Source organism: Nicotiana tomentosiformis, chromosome 4 (genome assembly GCF_000390325.3).
Source record: "Nicotiana tomentosiformis chromosome 4, ASM39032v3, whole genome shotgun sequence".
Classification (NCBI taxonomy): domain Eukaryota; kingdom Viridiplantae; phylum Streptophyta; class Magnoliopsida; order Solanales; family Solanaceae; genus Nicotiana; species Nicotiana tomentosiformis.
The window spans coordinates 121,702,140-121,710,783 of NC_090815.1; the positions used below are offsets into that span (position 1 = coordinate 121,702,140).

The window sequence follows — 8,644 nt, forward strand, 5'->3', positions numbered from 1 at the left end:
TTAGTAGTTTTGCATGCCATGTTGAATCCGTATAAAACCCGGACTGCATGCACTATTTGGTCTTGTAGACCCAACTGCTCTACGACCCTCAATCTGATGATACTGGCCGAGCTACCTAGATCAATTAACACACTCTTAACTCGAGATTTGTTTATGAGTACAAATATTACCAGTGTATCATTATGTGGTCGCACGATGCCCTCAGCGTCCTCATCGTTGAAAGAGATGGTGTCCATCGGTATATAATCTCGGGTTCATTTTTCCCTTACAATGGACATCTTAGTGCGCTTTAGCATTGGCCTTTAGGGACGTCGACCCCACCAAGATCATGTTAATGACGTGCTGAGGTTCCTCTTGTTCGGTCTGTTTGTTAGAGTCCCTATTCCTAAAGTGATTTTTAGCTCGATCACTCAAAATGTTTTGGAGGTGCCCGTTATTGAGTAACCGGGCCACTTCCTCTCTTAGTTCTCAGCATTCCTTGGTCCTATGGTCGTGAGTGCCGTGATACTTACACATCAGGTTAGGGTCTCTTTGGATAGGGGTGGAATGCAATGGCCGAGGCCACTTGGTATATTTGATACGCCCGATGGCAGATACGATGCTGGCAACATCGACACTGAAATGGTATTTCAATAATATCGGTTCCTCCCTAGCCCCGGGTGGCCTATCAAACCCGTTTTTACTCATGTGTCCCCGGCTATTGTGGCCTCGATCGCTCCTTTTTTCATTCCTTGCAGGGTTACGCTCGGATCCGCTACCCCTTCGATCTCAGCTGTACGGTTGAAACCGATCTCTGATCACTCTTGGTTCATGATCGATGACTCTTTTAGACCTATCATTAGTTCTGATGGGATAAACGGAACCGGAGGGGGGCCCGAACTGATCATCCTCGACTCTGATTTTCGATTGGTACCTATTATGGACGTCAGCCAAAGTTACCATCGAGTACTCTATCAAATTCTGTTTCAGCTGCTGTGAAACCAAGGAGATTTGGGGTTGGGTCCTTGAGTGAACGCCTGAACGGCCAAATCGTCTGTGACCGAAGGCAGGTCCATTTGTTCCATTTGAAACTGCGACACGAATTCCCTGAGCATTTCGTTATATCTTTATTTTACTTTAAAAAGGTCTGATTTTCTAGTCTCGACCTTGATGGCCCCGGGGTGAGCTTTTACAAAGGCATTTGCAAGCATAGCAAACGAATCAATGGAATTAGGGGGTAAGTTGTGATACTATATCATTGCTCTTTTCGACAAGGTTTCTCTGGACTCTTTCAGCAAAACGACTCGATTTCGTCATCTTCTTCTAAGTTGTTTCCCTTGATGGCACATGTGTAGGAGGTCACGTGTTCATTTGGATTCGTGATTTCGTTATACTTTGGAATTTCGGGCATACGAAACTTCTTCGGGATTGGTTTTAGTGTCGCGCTTAGGGGAAAAGGCTTTTGGACAAATTTTTTGGAATCTAAGTCTTTCAATATCGAGGGTGCTCTTGGGATTTGATCAACTCTGAAGTTATAGGGCTCACTTGTTTGTCCTCTGCTTCAATTTTCTTTTCCCCTATTCCACCCGCTTTGTCAGTTCCTTAAGCATCTTTATTATTTTGGGGTTGGTCTCGGGTTCAACTTCGCCCGTCCTTTCCGTGATTTGTTCATTCCTTCGGGTGTTTTCCTGGGATGGTTCGGGATCAACTCTGCTAGGGGCGCGGATTTGGTTATACAGCTGGGCCATCGCCACATGTTGAGCTTATAACATTTCGAAGATCACCTACAGATTGATCCCATCGCCTTCATCGTCGTGCATACCCCGGGCTATTAATCGGCCTCCTCCATGAACATTGTTCTCAGGATCGGTTGGCAGGGTTGCATCTGTCACGCCCCGAACCTAGGAGCGAGACAAGCACCCGGTGCCTCACCTAACCTGGCGTACCAAATTGCGACTAAGGGACTCTGAACACATAATGTCATACTTTGGCCATGGGGCCACCTTGCAAGAAAATTTGCAAAGCAAAATATAAAACTGAATGGAAACTAGCGCTAACTAAACATCAATATAAAGCTAGGCTGAAAAGGCCGTCATAGCTACTACAGCTGACAAACCACCAAATTATACATACCAGGCCTACAAACCCAACATACTGCACTAACCAACAGGATATGTCTACAAGCCTCTACTGATAGATATATTGTGATCGGAACAGGGCCCCGACCTACCCATATTATATATATAAATACATACATAAGATGCACACAAAAACCTAGACCCGATAACTCCGAAGGATGTGGAGCTTACCGATCAGGCTAAACTCTGGAAACACCTACTGAGGAGGTCTACTCGTCTGTCTATCTGAACCTGCATGCATGAAATGCAGCGTCCCCGGAAAAGGGACGTCAGTACGAAATAATGTACCGAGTATGTAAGGCAATAACATAACTGAAAATCGAAACTGAACTGATAATATAATAACTGGAAGTAACTGGGAGTCAAAGATGATCTGGAGATATACTTACCTGCTGATAGTGACTAAACTCCTTCAATATAGTAAGTAAAATAAATGGCCGGCCCTATAAGGCTCGGTACGTGTAAATGCTCGGCCGTAGTAGGCTCGCTCATAGGCGCTCGGCCATACTGGGCTCTGTATCTCGGCCATCCTGGGCTCGCTCATAGGCGCTCGGCCACAGTAGGCTCGGTATATGTAACTTACCATCTGATCAGAGGTTGCCCAATAGGGGGCTGCCCACCGATTATAGCTCGATGGTGGTGAAAATAGTGTAATACTGTGTGTGTGTGTGTGTGTGTATATATATATATATATATATAGACCCTCTGCTCTCTTGACTGAATAAAGACAAAACTAAACTGAATATGAAGTCCCGATAAGGAATAATATTGTAACTTATGAGACTAGAATAATGTGAATAAATTCATGAATATGAACTTCTCTTTATGTCTCATTATTAATACATGTAGCTACGAGATCATGCCAAAATGAAGGAAGGGCTTAGCCTTAACATGCCTTATCACAATCTTTCCAATCACCAAGTTGAACTCACCTCTTTGCACCTTAATCTTATTTGTTGGATAACTCAGCTCTTATCTTGGTTCTTCAAACTCTAGGTTTTACCTCCAATTAGAACTTGAAAGGGAGAGAAAATCAATTAGGGTTTGTGGGAAATTTTTGGGAGGATTCTTTGCAGAGCTTATGTCTGGTTATTATGCTCTATTTTAAGTCTAATATATGAAGAAAATAGGCCCTTAAAAGGCCTCTTTGGACGACCCGAAATGGCCCATTTTTGGGCTTTCATTTAAGCAAGTAGGTGACACACCTACTTGTCACCTAGCAGCTTGCGCAGTATCGCACAAATACCCATATCTTTCTACTCCAATGTCGTATTGACAAACAGTTTAATGCGTTGGAAAATAGACTCATAGATCTTTAATTTGATGGGTGGAACACCCATAACTCTAAGTATATTGGGAGAAAATCGCAGTTACATTTGACCCAAAGTTTCAGTAAAACTTATGAATGTAACTTGTGATGACTTTCATCGACTTTTGTTCCACAACTTGCTTGACTTCAAAACATAACACACGGATGTCATACGACTAATATAAATCATAACATAATTTCCTTATCATGTTAATCACCCTAGTCTCACCCCAAAGGTACATGTTATAATATTTCCAATTTGTCGACTTTCGACGAAACATTATTTTATTTAATTGCTTTAGCTTCTGAACTGTCCAACCCTCTTTGTACTTGTTGTTCATGATCTTCAATATTTGTAACCTCAGAGGTAATATGATTAACTTACTTTATATACTTTTAAATATTATAACATGATTAACTTACTTTATATACTTTTAAATATTATCTCATTTTTGGTCCTACATTAGTTTGGTTACGACGCATTTTTACGTACGAAAATATAGGGTGTAACAGCATCAATGGCCACATGTGAGTTGGCGTCGATTGGGTCCGCAACCGGGACCGTTGGGGTAAACTGGGGGCACCTCGTTGTTGGGTACTATATTGTTATTTTTACCATGGTGGCCAGATTCAACATCAATGTTCAAGTGAGCATATTGAGAGTTTGATATTCTAAAGTTGACTTGAAATTAAAATCTCAAAGAACAAGCGTAAAACAAAGTGTGTTATGGGAATTTGTATCAAATTACCACTATTATCCTTAGCCCCACGGTGGGCGCCAAACTGTTTACCCTTAAAATGGATAACAATTGGTTTTATACACGATTTTAATGATATGTGGACTAATTCAATACAAGTGATTAATGACGATAGATAAAGCAAATAAAAGATATGGTAAATGTCCAAATCAATGATGATAGTGAGTCCGAGCTCAGTTAAAGACTTAACAAGGAACCTGCCTTCGGTTCCGAGCTTGCACTTATGATGAACTTATGAACAAAAATAAGAACTTTGAGTGACTTTTAGAAACAGAGAAAATAGAAGTATATTGCCTTGGTATGCGTGTTACAGTGTATGTAATGAATAATTAGATTCCCCTTTATATAGTAGGGGAGTTTTACCCTAGATACAATCCTAAGAAAGGTAAAAATCTTCCTTTTCGCTAGTCACTGATTTTTTACCGATACGGGCCGAGATTCACGCTGTGACATTCGGTTAGGCACGGATATCACGGCCCTTTGTTAATAGTGTACGACCGTTTGGTAATGCACTTCGAGGTCTCGGGACTCGAATCGGACTCGGGGGACGTGGTCGCGATGGCTCCAAGGGCAGGTGTTTTGCTCGGGCCTTGATACGCGAGGCTCCTGGTTCTGATTTTGATTTCTTGCAGTCACGTCCTTTCTCCGTTTGCCTCATCGGAAAATCTGGGTGCTCATTGGACTCGGTTTTCCCGTATACAATACTATATAATAGATGGTGACCTTATTGCTGTACTTAGATGGAGCCACGAGTCAGCAGCAAACACACACATAATTTTGTACGAGTGGTATCAATCTATTGTATGTGTCTGGGCCGATGAGTACCACGACTTCACTTAATTCCTCTCCCAAATGGTGTTTATTTTGAAACATTTATCAAGAAATTTCGATCAATATTATATATACATGTACAATCAAAGATCTATTTCAACGATTCCCATGTTTGTAGTTTGAAAAGAAGATTCTCATGCATCCGAGGAAATTTATTCGAACCTAATTAAGAAAAATTCAAAACAAGTTATATGCTCGTACCCCGCAACAACTAATAGGGCTAAGATTTTAGAACAACAATTTTGATTTTGGCATATACTGTATTATTTTAAATTAAAAAAATGTTATTCATGTACACGCATTTTAAAAAAAAATTGTTTTAATTATGGTATATCTATTTAGTTGCATTTTGTTCCCATTTATATTTTCCACCTATATATTTGTCATCCCTTTGGTTCTTGCCATAGTCGTATGTATCATAAAATTATAGTATATCTCAAACATATTTTCATTTCCATATAAAATCTGATATCATGTATGATGACATCATTAGGCTTGCGTATTTCGGCGGATAAAACATACTCGTCACTTTTACTCTAAAGAGAATTGCCTTTATTCCCGAATTATGTGTTGATTTTTGGTCCAAGGGGGTCATTCATGAACATAACACTCGGGTTACACATTGCAACGATTAGGAACCACGATTTTCATTCAGGTAGTTACCACTATTAGAAAAATTAGCCAAACACAATTATTTAATATTAAAAAATAATGCTTCTCTTCAAAAGTATTTTCCTGAATAACTATTTGCATAAAAGAAATTTTCATAAATAAGCAATTTTGAGAAGTTTTGCCAAGCAATATCTACATTTGTTAGTAGACTCAAAAACTCAATTGCATCTATCCACTAGCACAACTGTACAAGTAGGCAATATTTGTTACAGCAGGACACACGAAAAAGAGAAGTACAAAATTCACCCACATAGATTTTATCATATGTAACAATCTTGAAGGAAAAAAAGCATACGTTAATTCACTAGTATAATAAGTAATTAACTAGTCACTTCCTACGTGGGCGGATTTATGGGGCGAAAGGGGTTCATTCGAACCTCCTACGTCGAAAAATTACACTGTATATATAAGGCACAATCCGATTTTTACCTCAGCATGGTGGAGAGCTCGGGGGGCTCGCCATCTCGGGATGGTGGCTCCCAGCTGCTGGAACAATTCCTTAAGATCTTCTTTGTTGAGGTAACAGTCGCCATTGGAATCGTATTTCTTTAGAACTTTGGTTAACTGTTCCTCAGTCAAAGGTACGTGAGAGCAGGGACGCTTTATGTTGTTCCTCGACCTAACAGAAATGAAGTTAGAAAAAGAGGATTTCTTGTACGAGGATATATATTGCTAATACTGAAATTATGAGTATTTAGACGAAGGAAGAATATAATATATACCCTAATTTTGACAACTTCATATCCTCGTTGCCTCCTCTTCTTCTCCTGCGACGTGTGCGCTCCATACTTAGTCATTTTCATTTCTTGTCATATGTTCAAGATAAAACATGAAACATTCAAATCGTGATTCGTGGGTGAACCTCATTACCTATTCCTTCAGAGAAAGTGATGCTTAATGCTGTACAAAGAGGGTTTCTGTCTCTTGCAAATAGTTGTAGTCATAGCACTAGCCTTGAAGTTTTCGTGTTTGCATTTGTAGATTCTCTTTCTCTTTCTCTTTTTCAGCAATGTTATTCTGTTGCAAACAATTAGAAAGAGAGATGTGACATCTCCAGTTAAATTCTTTTACCATTTGTTTGTCTCATCAATTGTACAAATTTCCTTTGTCCCTGCTCTTGAAACTTTTGAAGGGTCGTTTGTTTGCAAATGGCAAAGGGGAATAATAATAAAGAAAATGAAGAACTTCAGACAAACTTTTGATTTTGTTTAAGTTTGCACTACAACTTCGGCCTAATTTGTCAAACAAAAGAACTTTGACTAATTTGTCTGAAGTTTGTGAAATTTTTTTTATTGCTTTTGCAAGTCAGGCCAAACTTCAGACGAAAATATCTGAAGTTTTACTTTGACAAGGTTACATTTCAGGCAAAAAATTATAAATTCTTGCTACTTCAGGCCTCGTATGTCTGAAATTACCCAAAAAATAGGTATGCTTGCAATTATTTTTACAAATCGGATATAAGTTAAATGGTGACCCAAAAAACTAAGTATAGATACAAATGCATCGTTCTTAACCGAGGAGCAAATTTTTCATCCTACGACTGGCCAAGTCGTACCTTAACTAAATTTCTTTTGACTAATTACTTTTTGACCGGCGCTTTCTTTATCTTCTGTTATTCCTTTTTTTAAATTGTATGTACTAAATTGATGTAAAAAGTCCTTAAATTATGAAATTTGTTAGATGGCCCCTTTTAGGTTCAGAATTTTCAGAACTTCCCACTTAGTGGAATAAAGTTGCATATGCCCCTTTGAGTAAAAAAAAAAAAACTATACTATCAAATTTATAGGAGCACTTACTATCATTAGATTGTGGAGCCTCCTTACCTACCATTCCACTTTCGCTGCCAAAGGCATATGTCTAATAAAGAAAGAGATTTCTCAGTCAAATTTTATATTGAGAAGAAAACGGGTTACTAATAATCAAGTTTTACTTTACTTCCACAATAAAAAATAGTAAAAGTAATAGAGAAAATTATCAAAGAGAAATAAGGAATGGATCAACAATCAATCCCTAAAATCAAGGCCGGAAACTTTATCCTTATATAGGTATGTACAATCATAATGGTTTCTATACTTAATTTGGATACATTATGGACATTAATTGAATTGATTGCTCATTATCATAGATAACTGTAACTGACATATTTATGGCTATAAATTCCTTATAAGTGATTCGATTCCCCTTCCTTATTTACTTCGGGTTTGCGTATCTTCCCCTCTTTTTAACCTTTATTCATTTCTCTCACGCCTCTTCTTTGACAATTTTAAGGCTCAGTTTTTTTTCTCTGTACTGTCTCGTGGGTGTTTTTCATGTACCTTCCTTGTATTTTTAATTCCATTAATTAAATATGTCACTTGTTGCTATACTTTATTTCACGCGTCACACTTCGCCAGCTTGCTAATATTCCACGTATAATTCATTTTTTCCACCAATACAACACAGAGTATTATATAAATAACCTCTAAAGTTAGCAACTTAGTAGTCGATGTCAATTATGGATAGAGATATCAAAATCAAAATATATTTCCAACAAACTGATGCATTACTCTTAGTGGTGAATGAAAATTATTTATCCTCAAAATCAGATAATAATTGAATTTATACGCGGTTTTAAGGATATGTGATATAACTTGATACAAATTGAGAAAATATATTAATATTGAAATTAGTGATAAGAAAATAAATGCAAACCACACGAATTGAACAGTCTTAGCCTTGAAGGTTGGTCACTCTCGAGTCAAGAAGTACCCCAATCGATGTCAGAATAGAATGACAAGATAATAAGAACTAGAAATAACAGTGTATTGCTTTGGAATGCGTATTACAATGTGTGTTACAAATGATCAACCCCCTTTATATAGTAGGGGAGTCCTACTCTAGATACATTTCTATAAAAGGTAAAAACATCTCATAATTTGCTAACTAATCGGCCTCTTCTTGATAAGTGCCGAGATTTT

At 38.2% G+C, this 8,644-nt stretch overlaps 1 long non-coding RNA gene across 1 annotated transcript; it reads right to left on the reverse strand.

The window, feature by feature from the left end:
• Positions 1–5,908: 5,908 nt before the first annotated feature.
• LOC138910683 (uncharacterized) lies at positions 5,909–6,688 on the reverse strand. Its single transcript, XR_011415833.1, has 3 exons — positions 6,558–6,688; positions 6,410–6,454; positions 5,909–6,306 (listed from the first exon to the last, which is right to left on the reverse strand). It is a non-coding gene; the product is annotated as an uncharacterized lncRNA (long non-coding RNA).
• Between the last annotated feature and the right edge of the window lie 1,956 nt (positions 6,689–8,644).